Raw genomic sequence first — 15,593 nt, forward strand, 5'->3', positions numbered from 1 at the left:
ACGTCTTTGGTGGAAATAATGCAAGAGAAAGATAAGCGAGACCTTTACGCTGCTACAGAATCATCATATATTGAAGATTTACATTAACAGTTTTCTGTTTGTTGATAAAAGGTGAAAGGATGATGAGTGTGAGAGGAAAATCACTACAACATTAAAAAAGTGGAATTTTGTAGCGTGCAAAAGAGTGATGTTGCAAAAAACATGGACGACCTCATTTCAAATCAATAATTTTAAAATTCCTCTCTGCTCATTTTGAAGGAAAAAGCAAGTAGAAGAAGGAGAGAGAAGATAAGCAAACCAGACTAAAGAGTAACAGAGTGATAATTTAGACTGAATATGAAAGGGAATTTGTAAGAAAATGTAATGTAATCCTGAGACCAGCCTATGAACATGTTTTATTTCAACTTTAAACAATAGCATTAACATTAGCCTGTAGCTAGCTTCTTTTTCTAACAGTGATGCCCAATAATTATGAAATACAGTTTAAAGTGGCCATATTGGTCAAAATCTGTTTCTATCAACATTTATCAGTTTGCTATTATGGAATTTTTAAGTTTGAGATCCACAGAGTTCCACAGTTCTGTGTATGTGTTAGCAGAAATTACCTTGCTATAAGCAAACTATAGGCCTGAAACATCTTGTTTTAGGTTTTGGTGACATATGTCACTGAAGTCTACATCTAAACTCCAGTTGTCTGCACTCCAATATACTGAGTGAGAGACAGAAGAGACACTGATAAGAGAGAGCGAGCAGCAGCTCCTGTCCATTTAAAGTGACAGTCACAGACAAGAAAACGTTAGTTTATTTGAGGATACTACACCACGGAACCTCCTCGCATCCCCACCTCTTGAAAGTACCTATCTACCTGCCACAGCCAGGTGAAATGTGGGCATCCCCTTCCTCACCATATAAGTGATACTCCTCATCTCTGTAGGCTTGGTGTATAATATTTTGTTTAACCAACTTTTATGTGTTTGTGGCTTCTGCTGGGATTCGATCACCAGACTTCTCACTCATGAGATCAATGCTGTACAAGGTCGGCCAAAGGGTAATCCCCACTAGCCAAGATAGTAGGAAAATTTTTCAATCTGGATTTCATCTTGATCCAGGTGATAAAATCATTAGTAAATCATATATAGTCCCTGCAGCCCATTGTGTTGGTGTGTAACCCCGGATACACTAGTGTGGAGTGTGTAAGAGTCTACAAATCCCCATGGATTGGAAGCTAGAGCATTGTAGGTCACTTCCCAACTCATGGCCGGTGCCCTTTTACAGTTGAGTGGACTGGAACGACAACACCATTCACCTGGATTCAAATCCTGGTCTGTCGGTTGTTGGTCCAACTCCTACAGCACAAAGCCACTTACTCTGTTCTCTGTATTATATGAAAAATATATAAATGTTTCATGGTTGGCCTTTGGGTTACAGGATGTGGCAAGTTATAGTAAGTGCGAAGCAGTATTGATGGGAACTCTTTTTAATTTGCTGTTTTCTCATTATTTGTCTTTAAAATCGTGGCACATTTTATTTTATCTCTTTTTGGCAGATGTTCCCACCAAAAAGACAGTTCCTGGTGGACCAGAGGAAAGTACAGAAGGTTTTTTTTAAAAAAAGAAAGAAAGAAAGAAAAAAGGCTCCTTGTGAAACATACACCACTGATCATTAAGTGTGTGCAGTCTGAAAATCAAAGTAATGTGCCCAGCACACATTCACCACTGTCATCCACAGTGTGTGTTGCGACCTCACATTTTTCTTGGAGAACATCCACCTTTTTCACAGAAGAAAGATTACTGACTGATAGCAAGACTGGGAAGAAACAATCCCGCCGAGCTGCAGCAGCACAAGCAGACACCTGGTCATGGACGTGCACCCCACCTCATTACTCATTAGCGCATCCATCTATTAGTGTCCACAGATCTGATATGTATTCAACAACAATAGTCAATAATGGTGCTGAAGTGTATATTAATGTTTGTAAATTATTGGAGATATGGATGTGAGTTTGCACTGTCATACGTTTTTGTGAGTCAAAGTTTGAGCTGCGTGCTGTGTGCTTGTTTTTTCTTTTCTGTTTTTGTGATCACTTTTTCATTTTATTTTCACTCAGACTGTGTGTGTGAGAAGGTGTACTGACATGTTAAATATTACAAACACTTATATAAAAAAAAATAATTACACATTTCTTTCTCTTGTAAATACTGCAAAATAATTTCTCACGTTCCATTAGGTGTCAGAGCCTCTCAGGACTCGAGTCCACAAAGCGGTGTTTAGCGGGACGTGTAGGAGACTTTCCTCTCTCTCTCTTTCTCTCTCTCTCTCTCTGCTTTTTATCAAAATCAACAGGGCGTTTCACAAGTGGTGCCACCAACACAATATAAGTCTCATTTTGCTGAGATGTACCATAAAAACAGCACTAGACTAAAGGTTTATGTGCCATAGGAAAACACTGCCCTCTAGAGGGTCCATGTAACACTGCATTTTGCTGTGTGGATGCTGGTAATGACATGATGTTAACATTAATAGGGGAGCTAAGACCACCCTCACCCTTTTTTAAAATTTTATTTATTATTATTGTTGTTGTTATTATTATTACAACACATCCAATGACATAAAGGACTTTATTTCCTGAAATATGTCTCAACAAGAAATGTTTAGGTCACAATAAATACATTTCTGCCCAGATAATTTCATTCTGGAGTTCTAAATTCAAAATGATGTTCAAAATAAGGACTAAATGATGTTTTTTTTTTTAAAAAACACCCCTAAAATACATCATAGTGTCAAACAATAGATCTAATTTAAAAAAAAAAAAAAAAAAAAACTGTGTTGGCCATTTTGAATATCTGGCTTGAAGCCTGTTTTCATTTTTGAGAATATCCTGATTGTTTGGGGTCATCCAAGGAAACCCAAAAAAAAAAAAAAAAAAAAGTGGTTTTGGTTTATTTTGGGTGGGAGTGGGAGGGGAGCTCCCCTACACTGTAAAACCTGACAAGTTCACTTTATTAAAAAAAAAAAAACTAAATGTGGAATCCAATTGCCTGGAAAAAGACAAGCAAAGGACAAGTACTCTTTTCATGTAAAATAACCGTGCTAGTTTATTTTACATGAAAAAAGTACTTGTCCTTTACTTATATTTTTCCAGGCAATCATTTTCCATATGTTTCCAAGTCAACTTGTCACATTTTACAGTGTACTGTGTCTGTGCCGGTGTGTTTGAACGACAGATAGTTTCTGAATTTTTATTTGGTTTGCTTTGGAAATGCCCTGTCTCAGAATGCAAATTTAAATTCTTCCATCCTCTAAATGGCTATGTTTTTTTTTTTTTTTTTAATCCATTAATTTATAATATAGTAATTAATGTTACTGCTTTTTCTTGCTTTTTTTTTTGTGTGTGTTTTTTTTGTAAATGAGGATTTTAATGTATATTGTCAAGTCTAATGCAGGAGATGGACCTGAGGTGACAAGTCTATAACAAGTCTATAGCATCCACACAAGTACACCAGCACGTAGAGTGATCTCTGTTCACGCTCACTCACTTCAAGGAGACTTATTGAAGCTGAGTCAGCAACAGTAATCAGACAAGAAAATATGACTATGTTATGAATAAAGAATGAAATATAATAATGAGAGACCACAGGTGCATAAGGACTTGTCACCACAGGCAGGTCTGCTGCTGCAAATGTCCTGTTTTTTTTTTTTGTTGTTGTTTTTTTAACACATTTCTTCTCTTTTGCTTGTAAATGTTTTAAAAAAGGATGTTGTCGGGATGTAATGCACGATTGCTGAAAGGTGGTTTCAGGGTGAAATCATTAAAAATGGGGGAGAGGGTGTGGTCGAAAGTAGTGTTGAGCTAATTTGATATAGATATGTGGAGAAGTTGAGCAACAGATAGTTTATATTCAAAAAAAAGAAATGTATCATAGAAAATATAATGTGATAGAGTATGCTTGTATTTTCCCATATAGATATTAGAACAGTTATTCAGCAGTATGACTAAAATGGAAAGGTGTGGAATGTTTTGGCAGTTTTCATTTTTATGTTGAAATGATGGCAGCTTAAAAACACTTCATTTGTCTCAATTAGTATACCCCTCCCCCCAAGAAAAATTTTATATATAGACATATAAAATTAGGTGTATCTGATATTTATGGTGATTGTGCCTTTCACTATTTCTGCATGGTTTTTGTGATGTACAGACTTTTCCACCTCCAACATGGACAGTCGTCCACTGACAGGCAAGACCTATGCAAAAAAACAATGGATGGGTTTTTCCCAGCATCTATTCAGAAAAAAACAACACAGGTACCCACCAAAACAACAGCAACAACAACAATAAATACTCAGGTGAACACCTGAATCTTGTGTCGTTATTTTCATATGGGAGAGTGTAGTAGTACAAGGAAGAGGGTATTAGAGATGTGGTACTCAAAGTTTTTCTGGAGGCCTCCCCTTTAGCATAGAATATGTTCAAAGCCCCCCCCCCGATTGGAATTTTAAACAATGTAATATATGCAAAAGTACAACTTCTTAGTGGACAAAACAAAATAATTGTTAACAAACTTGCATGCATTATGCATCTTATTAATTTATTGAAATTTATTTCTCATACACTTGTCCATGTTCTGCAACAGCAGCAGTGCTGAATCATGATCATCTGTGTTCCCACATACAGGTGATGGTTTACAGCCAAAAAGCTGTTCAAACCCGCCAAAAACACACACACACAAAACTATTAAAAAATATCAGTTATTTAACATATGAATATTTAATATTTGAAAAAAAAAAAAAAATATATATATATATATTTTTTTTTTTGTTGTTGTTTTTTTGTTTTTTTTTACTGTTCCAGTTGTTCAATGTATCATAAAAACTAAAGCAGACATAAAAAGAAATCCAACAGCAGCAAACAAAAAACAAATTTATCTACCTTGTGACATCCCCCCCCCCGCCCCCACCCCTTTTAGGAAGTGTGCCCTCCACTTTGGGAACCACTAGATTAGAGGGTACTTAGCATTAGGCCTGCAGGATGACCTGTTTGCTGTAGGACAAAGTGAGATTTGAAGTCAAGAGCAGTTTTTTTTTTTTTATTGCAGAAAAGAAAATGACAGAAAATAGGCATGCTGATGAAATGCAATGTTGACTCAGCCTGGGTGGAATGCTATAGTGAGACTGGGTTTTGGATATAACAAGGGAACAGTTATAGCTCTGCATTAGAAAAGGTTGGGGCGAAATGGAAAATGCTAAATAAATGAATGAATGAACGAATTAATTAATTAATTAAAAAACTGATTCTGACATTTATTTTGTCTTCTATTTCATTAGACAGTATAAGCCTTCTTTCTTTCATTTTTTTTCTTTTTTGTGTGTGTTTTATTTTTAGTCCTGGATTTCAAGCCTGCAACACAATTCAAAAATAATTTGCACGGGCCCAATTTAGGGTTTCTATTGATGCAGTAAAATTATAATAAGAAAATGTATAATGATGTAATTTCAAACCGGTGTTGCAGACCAAATGATCTGCCCCTAAAAATCGCTCCGCATTTTGCATCTGCGCATGCTGTTATGTGTTGGGGGGTTTGGCTGGATGTTTTTGTGTTGTTTTCTTTTCTTTGCTCTCCAGGTGGTATGCAAACTGGTTTTTGTCTGTGGAGAAGGTGCTGGCAGAAGAGTCCTTCACCCTCATCAGCATTATTAGCTGCACCTGTGGAGGATGTTTACGTGCAGGCCTACTGACTCGCAGCACCTGTGGATGATGCTCACGTGCAAACTTAAAGACTTTCAGCTGAAGCAGATAATGAGATGGCGTTCTGCATTTAAGCCATGAGTGGTTCAAGCAGAATTGCCGGGAACTCGACCTTGTGATGTTCGTTTGTGAGACGCTGAGGACCGCGCCAGGGTTTGACACATCGTGCCTGTGAAGGAGGACGGGTGAGGGACACATGCTGTCAGCACACATCTGAGGTGATTATTGTCTGAATGATCGTTAATAGTAATTTGGTATTTTGTTACGCAGTGTATTTGAACATTGATGAGAATTGTGCAGTTTGCTTCTCACTGCTGTGGCGTACGGACTGATGATCCTCCACCTGTTGTGAGAAGCTGCTCATTTACATAAAGCTTAAATTCAGACCTGAATGTGTTGCTGATAGTGTGTGCCTCTGAGGGATATTTGCTGTAGCTCTGTTGACTTACCTCACCTTTTCCATCCTTCACAGAGTCAGTTTGTCGTGTCCACCTGGGGGGTGTTTGGCGGTGAATCTGAGTCCAGAAGCGCCGAGGCTTCGATCCTTTTGGGCGCTGGAGAGCGCGCCATCCTTCACTCTGCCAGACAAACCAACACTAATTATTGCACTGGAGGGAAATAAAATCGTTTTGTTTGTGGAACCACTTTCTGGTTATTTAGCGCTGGGTTCGGTCAGACGTTGGTCCGCTCCTCAACCTGCGTCTGCACATAACACATGCTTCACTTCGGACCACAGCAGCACACCTGAGGCGGAGTCATTTAGCCCAAAGCAACCAAATGGATTAATGGGATTATTAACCATCAGATGATAAAGGTAAAACCTCTTAAATCATTCTAAAATCAGTTTTAAGCAGAAACGAGGCGAAATTCTGATCACTTCATGTGTCTTTTATGACACATGACACAAAATAATGCTGAATTTATGTGGAAATGATTGTTGTACAAAAGCTTTAGTTATCAGTCACTGAGACTGATGATGACTGGAGTGTAGTTTTAAGCAGAAACAAGGTTTTAATCCGTGAATCGCGGCTTATGACGCAAGTGCAGATTCAAAAGGCAGACCGATTTTTAGAGGGGACCGTTTGGTCGGCAACACTGGTACTGTCAACAGGTGATTGTAATTATGATTTAGTACAAACGCAGTATCCATGAAAGTGCGATGCTTTGAGGAGCACAGATGGGCAGAGGATCTCCAGTTTATCAACAAATGTATGAGAACACGATTGAAATGTTTGAAAACAATGTTTTTCCAAAGGAAGATTGGGATTTGCGTGTTTCTCCTTCTACAGAGCATAATATCATTAAACGATTGAAGTCAATTTAAAGTTTCCAATTTCCCAAACCTGTGTGTCTCCAGAAGAAGGTTGAACGAAGCACATTTGGGCGTAACCCCACAAACACATGAAGAACGTGTGAAGAACTCCACACAGAAAGAACTACGTGGGAAATCAATCCAGGGGCTTCTCACTGTGAGGTAACAATGCTAACCACTGAGCCATGGACTGTACATGAACAAATTAAATGAAATTAACCACGCAAAACATTAAATAGCTTGGGTTCATACTTTCTAATTTGTGGTTGTAAATTTGGAAAATTGTATTTATGTAGATTTATGTTATCTACCTTTTCAATTTAATATGGTTGGGGATCTTGGACATCCCATCTCAAATATATATCTCAAAATTTTAGCCTGAATTTCCTTATTTACACTTTAGTGACATATGTCTTAATCTGATCTGTTGCTTCCTCTATGAAATACGCTGTACTTGTCTGCAGTCTGTGCAAAAAGCCTATAAGATACGGAGGAGGTGGACCTTTCAGGCAATGCATTTGTCCTGATCTGTCTCCTTTCATTATGGTGGACATGGCATGAAAAAGGTTATCTCACAGACTTGAAATTTTTCTTTCTGTCTTTCTTTGTTTTTATAACAAGGACATACCACCTCAGTGTCTCAAGTTCAATTAAATTTCTTTACACAGCGCCAAATTATGGTGTAAGTCGCTCCTAAATGCTATACATGGTTTAACCCTTACAGGCCTAGAAGCATAACGGATTACTGATGTGGACTCACCGATGAGTCCATAGTCCTCTTTACATCTCACCTACCCCCTGAACAAACACACTAAACGTCCCTCAGATGTTTTTGGATTATAGTAAGAAACTCCAGGTAGACCGGGCTCAGTGGGGTGACTATCTTCTTTGAGCATGCGAATAAAACAAAGAAATTAAATGAAATGTAATTGAGTGACATATCTTGTGGCTTTGATGGGATACAAACACCAAACTGTTTTCAAGACCAGTGCACTACTATGTCAAATAAATGGGAATTTCCCTCTAACCAAACTAGTTGGAACATATTTCAACCTGGATTTCACCTTGACACAATAATCAACAAGGAAGTGTCACACATACAGAGACAGAATGTTGGAGAGAAGCAACAAACATTTTTTTTTTTTTTTTTTAACAATTGTCCATTAACCCATGGGCACACTTCAGATCTAAAACAACTGCCACATAGACTCTACACATCCTGGTCATGGGTGGATGGATCTCTCAGATGTGCCGCCAACCAGATCCGATTTATTGACAGGCACCTGTGCTCCCTGCTGCTCTTCTGCTCTTACCTGGAGTGCAGCAGAGGGACTTCCTCATCCTGGTAGGGCCTTGTCACCTTCACTGACATCCACTTAGTGTAGCCAGTACAGCTGCTGCTCTACTAGGCAGGATTTCAGATGGAGAACAAAGCAGAAATCAATCAACCAGCATAACCAGTTCACTGTAAAACTATCTAAAACAGCAAACTAATAGATAAAACACTAACATACCCCCAATAGAATCCTGTATTTTAGTAACATTTCCATGGAATTTGGAAATGATGAAAGTGAGTCTTTCTCTACCGGTAGTGGAACCAGTTCAAGTGAGAGAGAAAGGCTGTGATACTGTACAACTAAGTATGAATTAATTATAACATCGTGAGAACAGGTGATTCTTTAATCTGGATATGAATTAATCCACAGAACCAGACTGTTTTATCTCAGACTATTCCACAGAAAAGGGTCATAAAAACCCCTAAAACTGACCTCTTCTTTATATTTGGAAAAACAGTAAAGACCTGGTCTGCCACAGTCTAGCATTATGCAATTTATCATTTTCTGTATGAACACTGTCATCAGGAGTGATCGCCATGCGTCTTTGCACTGGGTAAATAGTTAAAAACTGATTCTTTATTGCAGTTATGTTTGTGTTTGACCTTGTGTATTTGTATTGCCTGTATTCACTTTTCTTCTTTTGCACCAGATTTACTTTGCACCTTCACCTTGTGTACTTAGCACATAAAGAAGCAGTTTGGGTGTTTATTAACCATTCTATTTACATAACCAAAAGTTAGCTTTTGAAGTCCATTATCACATCAGCATATCAGGTAAGATTATCAGGTTGTTATCAGGTCACCTTGGGTCATGTGCCACGCGACACTGTCATTCCTCCAAGGTACCGCTCCCTCTGGCATGAGAAAGAATTACATCAAGTCATTTCTCACATCCATAACAGCCCTGATGGAATGGCTCCTGGACATCTGTGATGGATCTACAGGTTCCAGATTCGAGCCGCCAGCCACCACTCTGTGCCACTCACCTGGCTGTACCGATCCAGCTGAGTCTATGCCAGAATAGCTGGGTGCTATGTAGCAGCTCTCAGGTGTGTTCGCCTCATTAGTGTAGGCCAGGTACTGAGTTTTTTACAACAGTTTTGTGACATATGTACACCCAAGCTGAAGGGACAGCTCTGTAGAGAAGAATGCTTTATCTTGTCAACATTACCTAAAGTCTGGGTCTGTTAGTAAAGCTTAGGGCTAGTGGCCGGCGATCACCTTAGTATTTCTTCTGCTTTCCTGTTGCTCAATGCTGACGAATTATACCTTAAGTGTAGTTTTTCTGGCGGACTGATTGTCTTTTCTTTTTCTCTCTGTCTAAGATGCGGCTGGATCCATGTGCTGGATTGGGTTGTTTCTGTGGCACATGCAGGATGGATGGTTTTCTGTAGGAACAGAGTAGCTCGATGACCCCCCCCCCCAACTGTGGACTGCAGCTTGTAGCCGAGTTTGTGGAAGTTGGAGGAGTTGGGTCTCCACTCCTCACTTCTGACTTACTGAGTATAACCTTTGACACTGCACGTCCTCCAGTTTTTCCTCTGCACTCTGGGAGTATCTGGATTTATTCCTCCAAGAGGATAACTGTGAGTTGCTGACTGTTTGCTGGGTGAACACTCACCCACACTAACCTGTTTTTGCTCCTGCCAGCAGTACCGGTCCAGCAGCCTCGGACAGTGGCCACCTGGGTAGGTCGGGTCTTGGCAGCTCTGGTGTATTGCAGGCCTCCGGTTGGCGGTGGGGCTTCGTGGGTTCCGGCTCTTCTCTGGATAGGCGTCTCCTACCCTCGGGCCTGCCCACGTGTCACCTTTTTGTTGTGAATTGGACTAAGCATATTTGACCTGTGTTTGCACATTGCATAATAAATTGTTATTTATTCGTATTCCTATTGACCGTTCATTTACGCCCCTTAACGTGGGTCTGTGCATTCACTTTCCTTACAGGATAACTCGGCCACGTCATGGACTCCGAGGGGCGTTTACCACCAACTCACCGATCAATGGAAGTGCAAGGTGCGCAGGATCCACCAGGAGGATCGCTGGGTGAGCTGCAGCACATTCTGTCTAACCTCACTGCTCGGTTGGATTTATTAACTGAGCAGGATGCTCATCTCAGCCGTTGGATGGAGGCTCTCACCACGCAGGTAGACGCACCTGCCAGGCGCGGCTGCAGCCGCTCCCCCTCCAGTGGATCAGCCGCCAAACAGGGTTAATCCAGTGGTCGTTCAGGGGTCCCCCCCCTCGTTGCCCGAAGCTTACTTAAGTCCCCCGGAACCGTTGTGTTGAAACGTGCGCGGACTTCCTCATGCAGTGCACACTTGTTTTTTCACAGCGGCCCGTTATGTACGCGTCTGAGCACAGCCGGGTGGCTTACGTAATTAATTTACTTCGGGGCAGAGCACGCGCCTGGGCTATGGTGCTCTGGGAATGAGATTCACGGGTCCTCTCTACTTATACTGAGTTTATAAGGGAGTTTCGACTGGTGTTCAATCATCCCAACAGAGGCGAGGCCGCTTCAAATATGCTGCTGTCAATGAGACAGGGACAGCGGAGTGCTGCTGATTATGCAATCAACTTCCGCATCGCGGCAGCGAGGTCCGGTTGGAATGCAGTCTCACTCCGCGCCGCCTTTGTAAACGGGCTGTCTCCGGCCCTAAAGGAGCATCTGGTGGCTAAGGATCAGCCGCGGGATTTAGATGGGCTTATTGATCTGGTTATACGCTTAGACAATCAGCTTGAGGAATTCAAGCGGGAGCGAGACGAAGGGCGTGGCCGGGTGTGCGCTGTCCCTCTCCCCTCCAGATCTGAGCTAGTGCCGTCCTTTCCCCGCTCCAAAGCCAGGGCTCTCCACGTTACACCAGCTCCCCCTGCTGACGTTGCTATGGAAACGAGTAGGGTGAAAGTGACAGTAAAGGGAAAACAAAGGAGACTGGCACGTGGAGAGTGTGTTTACTGCGGCTTGAATGAGCATGCGCAGAATAAGGGGCCCCAGGCGGTTAAACAACAAAGCTCAACCTTAGAGACTGGGCTAAGAGTGAGCCATACAAACCACACGGGTGTCCCATGCAAATGCGCACACTCCCAGTCACAATCCTCTGTGGGGATTTAACCCTTACCACTCCAGCACTGATCGACACAGGATCGGAAGGGAACCTACTGGATAGTAGGTGGGCTAAGGCTGTGGGGCTCCCTCTGGTGGCCGTTCCTTCACCATTGAAGGTGCGGGCACTAGATGGCACCCTACTACCAGAAATAACACACCAGACACAGCCTTTAACCTTGGTTGTCTCTGGTAATCACAGGGAGGAGATTGTGTTTTATGTAACACCTTCTACCTCCAGAGTTATTTTGGGTTATCCATGGATGATAAAACACAATCCCCGGATTGATTGGCCGTCTGGGGTTGTGGCTCAATGGAGCGAAACCTGCCACCGGGAGTGTTTGAGATCCTCTGTGCCACCTGGCGATGAAGTTAAAGAGGAGGTCAGAGTTCCCCCCAATCTCACGGAGGTGCTGGCTGAGTATCATGACCTTGCTGATGTCTTCAGCAAGGATCTGGCACTCACTCTGCCCCCTCACCGACCGTATGATTGTGCCATTGATTTGGTTCCAGGCGCTGAGTATCCGTCCAGCAGGCTGTACAACCTCTCACGTCCTGAACGCGAATCAATGGAGACCTACATCCGGGACTCATTAGCTGCCGGGATAATCCAAAATTCTTCATCCCCGTTAGGTGCAGGTTTCTTTTTTGTGGGCAAGAAGGATGGCGGTCTCCGTCCATGCATTGATTATAGAGGGCTGAACGAGATCACGGTTCGCAACCGATACCCGTTACCTCTATTGGATTCAGTGTTCACGCCCCTGCATGGAGCCAAAATATTCACAAAACTGGATCTTAGGAATGCTTACCATCTGGTTTGGATACGGAAGGGAGATGAATGGAAGACGGCATTTAACACCCCCTTAGGTCACTTTGAGTACTTGGTCATGCCGTACGGCCTCACCAGCACCCCCGCGATGTTTCAAGCTTTGGTTAACGACATTCTGCAGGATTTCCTGCACCGATTCGTTTTCGTATATCTAGACGATATCCTCATCTTCTCCCAGGATCCTGAGACTCATGTTAAGCATGTCCGTCAGGTCCTTCAGCGGTTATTGGAGAACCGGCTGTTCGTGAAGGCCGAGAAGTGCGAGTTCCACAGCACCTCTCTGTCCTTCTTGGGGTTCATTATCTCCTCCAACTCTGTCGCACCCGATCTGGCTAAGGTAGCTGCGGTGAGAGATTGGCCCCAACCGGTAAATCATAGGAAGCTGCAACAGTTCCGAGGGTTCGCCAATTTCTACAGGAGGTTTATTAAGGGCTATAGTCACGTAGTCGGCCCCCTTATAGCCCTGACCTCCACAAAAGTCCCCTTCACCTGGTCGGATCGATGCGAAGCCGCATTTAAGGAGTTGAAACACCGGTTTTCGACTGCACCCATTCTGGTGCAGCCCGATCCTAACCACCAGTTTATTGTTGAAATGGATGCCTCTGACTCAGGGATAGGAGCCATGCTGTCCCAGAGCAGGGAGTCCGATGTGTTCTCCACCCCTGTGCTTACTACTCCCGCAGGTTAACCCCCGCAGAACGGAACTATGACGTTGGCAATCGGGAACTCCTGGCGGTGAAAGAGGCCCTTCAGGAGTGGAGACATCTGTTGGAGGGAGCTGTGGTCCCATTTGTAGTTCTCACTGACCATCGGAACCTGGAATACATCCAGACCGCTAAGCGTCTGAACCCCAGGCAAGCCCGATGGTCACTGTTTTTCGGACGCTTCAACGTCAAGATCACCTACCGCCCCGGGACCAAGAACATCCCGTCTGACGCACTGTCCCGGGTGCACGAAGAAAAAGTTGGAGCAAGGCTGTTGGACCCACCGGACACCATCTTACCGGAATCCACTATCGTCGCAGCCCTCACATGGGATGTGGAGGGTGTGGTCAGGGAGGCCCTGACGCGTCATCCGGATCCCGGAGGTGGTCCTACCAGCAGGCTGTATGTGCCAACAGATGCTCGGACTGCCGTCTTGGACTTCTGTCACGGTTCCAAGCTCTCCTGCCATCCGGGGGTGCGAAGAACCGTGGCAGTGGTCCGGCAGCGGTTCTGGTGGCCGTCAGTCGAAGCCGACACCAGGGACTACATCCAGGCCTGTACCACCTGCACCAGGAGCAAGGCTTCACACCAGCTGGAGGCAGGACTCCTCCAGCCATTGCCTGTGCCTCGTCACCCCTGGTCACACATCGGAGTGGATTTCGTCATGGGTCTCCCTGTGTCTCAGGGAAAGATGGTCATCATGACGATAGTGGACCGGTTCTCCAAGGCGGCCCACTTCGTGGCCCTCCCGAAGCTCCCGACAGCCCAGGAGACTGCAGACTTCCTGGTCTACCACGTCGTGCATCTGCATGTTATCCCCACTGACAGAGTATCTGACCGTGGTCCCCAGTTCTCCTCGCAGGTCTGGAGGAGCTTCTGTAGGGAGCTGGGGGCCACGGTGAGCCTGTTGTCCGGGTACCACCCTCAGACTAACGGTCAAGCAGAGCGGGCCAACTAGGACCTGGAGCAAGCACTAAGATGTGTCACCTCAGCGCACCCGACGGCCTGGAGTCAACATCTGGCCTGGATCGAGTATGCACACAATAGCCAAATCTCATCATCTACCGGCCTCTCCCTGGTTGAGGTCTGTTTGGGGTACCAGCCCCCATTGTTTCTGGCTGTTGAGGGAGAGGTCGAGGTGCCCTCGGTCCAGGCAAACCTCAGGAGATGCCGTCGGGTGTGGAAGAAAGCCCACTCTGCTCTCCTGAAGGCCCGGATGCGGGCTAAGGACCATGCAGACCGCCGACGAGCCCCGGCCCCAGCTTATCAGCCCGGGCAGGAGGTTTGGCTATCAACAAAAAACATCCCTCTGCAAACGGACTCCCCGAAGTTGACTGACCATTTCATTGGACCCTTTAAGATCCTTAAGGTGATCAGCCCGGCCGCGGTGAAGCTCCAGCTCCCAGCTTCACTGCGGATACACCCGGTATTTCATGTTTCCAGGATCAAGCCTTACCATACTTCTGACCTCTACACCCCCGGACCGGCGCCGCCTCCTGCCCGCATCATTGACGGAGAACCTGCTTGGACGGTCAAGAAACTCCTTGATGTACGTAGGAGGGGTCGGGGGTACCAATACCTGGTAGACTGGGAGGGTTATGGTCCAGAAGAACGCTCCTGGGTGAAGAGGAGCTTCATTTTGGATTCCACCCTCCTGGCGGATTTCTACAGGGAACACCCCGACAAGCCGGGTCGGGCGCCAGGAGGCGCCCGTTGAGGGGGGGCTCCTGTTGTGTGGGCTGGCCCACCACCAGATTGCGCCCTGCCATGCTGGCACCTTTATGCCCTGCAGAGGGCGCACGGACCTGTTGGCACTACCAGGTGCGCCCCGTTAGGCTGTCTTCAGCTGTCACTCATCATCATCATCATCTACACCATAAAAGCCTGGGAAGGACACCATAACTCTGCCGAGTTATCAGCTTACCTTACAGGTAAAACTACTCAGCCGTTTTGTGCCGTATGCACATTCATTGTAACTGAAGTCTTTGCAGTTGTGACTTATACTTGTAGCCGAGTTTGTGGAAGTTGGAGGAGTTGGCGTCTCCACTCCTCACTTCTGACTTACTGAGTATAACCTTTGACACTGCATGTCCTCCAGTTTTTCCTCTGCACTCTGGGAGTATCTGGATTTATTCCTCCAAGAGGATAACTGTGAGTTGCTGACTGTTTGCTGGGTGAACACTCACCCACCCTAACCTGTTTTTGCTCCTGCCAGCAGTACCGGTCCAGCAGCCTCGGACGGTGGCCACCTGGGGAGGTCGGGTCTTGGCGGCTCTGGTGTATTGCAGGCCTCCGGTTGGCAGTGGGGCTTCGTGGGTTCCGGCTCTTCTTTGGATAGGCGTCTCCTACCCTCGGGCCTGCCCACGTGTCACCTTTTTGTTGTGAATTGGACTAAGCATATTTGACCTGTGTTTGCACATTGCATAATAAATTGTTATTTATTCGTATTCCTATTGACCGTTCATTTATGCTCCCTAATGTGGGTCCGTGCATTCACTTTCCTTACAGCTTGCAAAATATTACACGACTTCACCCATGTGGATTTTTTTTTTTTTTTTTTGAGTTTGAGT

At 44.4% G+C, this 15,593-nt stretch overlaps 1 long non-coding RNA gene across 1 annotated transcript; it reads right to left on the reverse strand.

The window, feature by feature from the left end:
- Nucleotides 1-242: 242 nt before the first annotated feature.
- On the reverse strand, nucleotides 243-14,490 carry LOC117512493. The gene is made up of 3 exons (XR_004561306.1): nucleotides 14,480-14,490; nucleotides 11,630-11,633; nucleotides 243-709 (listed from the first exon to the last, which is right to left on the reverse strand). It is a non-coding gene; the product is annotated as an uncharacterized LOC117512493 (long non-coding RNA).
- Nucleotides 14,491-15,593: the final 1,103 nt, after the last annotated feature.

The sequence above is a fragment of the Thalassophryne amazonica genome, chromosome 6, assembly GCF_902500255.1.
Source record: "Thalassophryne amazonica chromosome 6, fThaAma1.1, whole genome shotgun sequence".
NCBI classification, from domain to species: Eukaryota; Metazoa; Chordata; class Actinopteri; order Batrachoidiformes; family Batrachoididae; genus Thalassophryne; species Thalassophryne amazonica.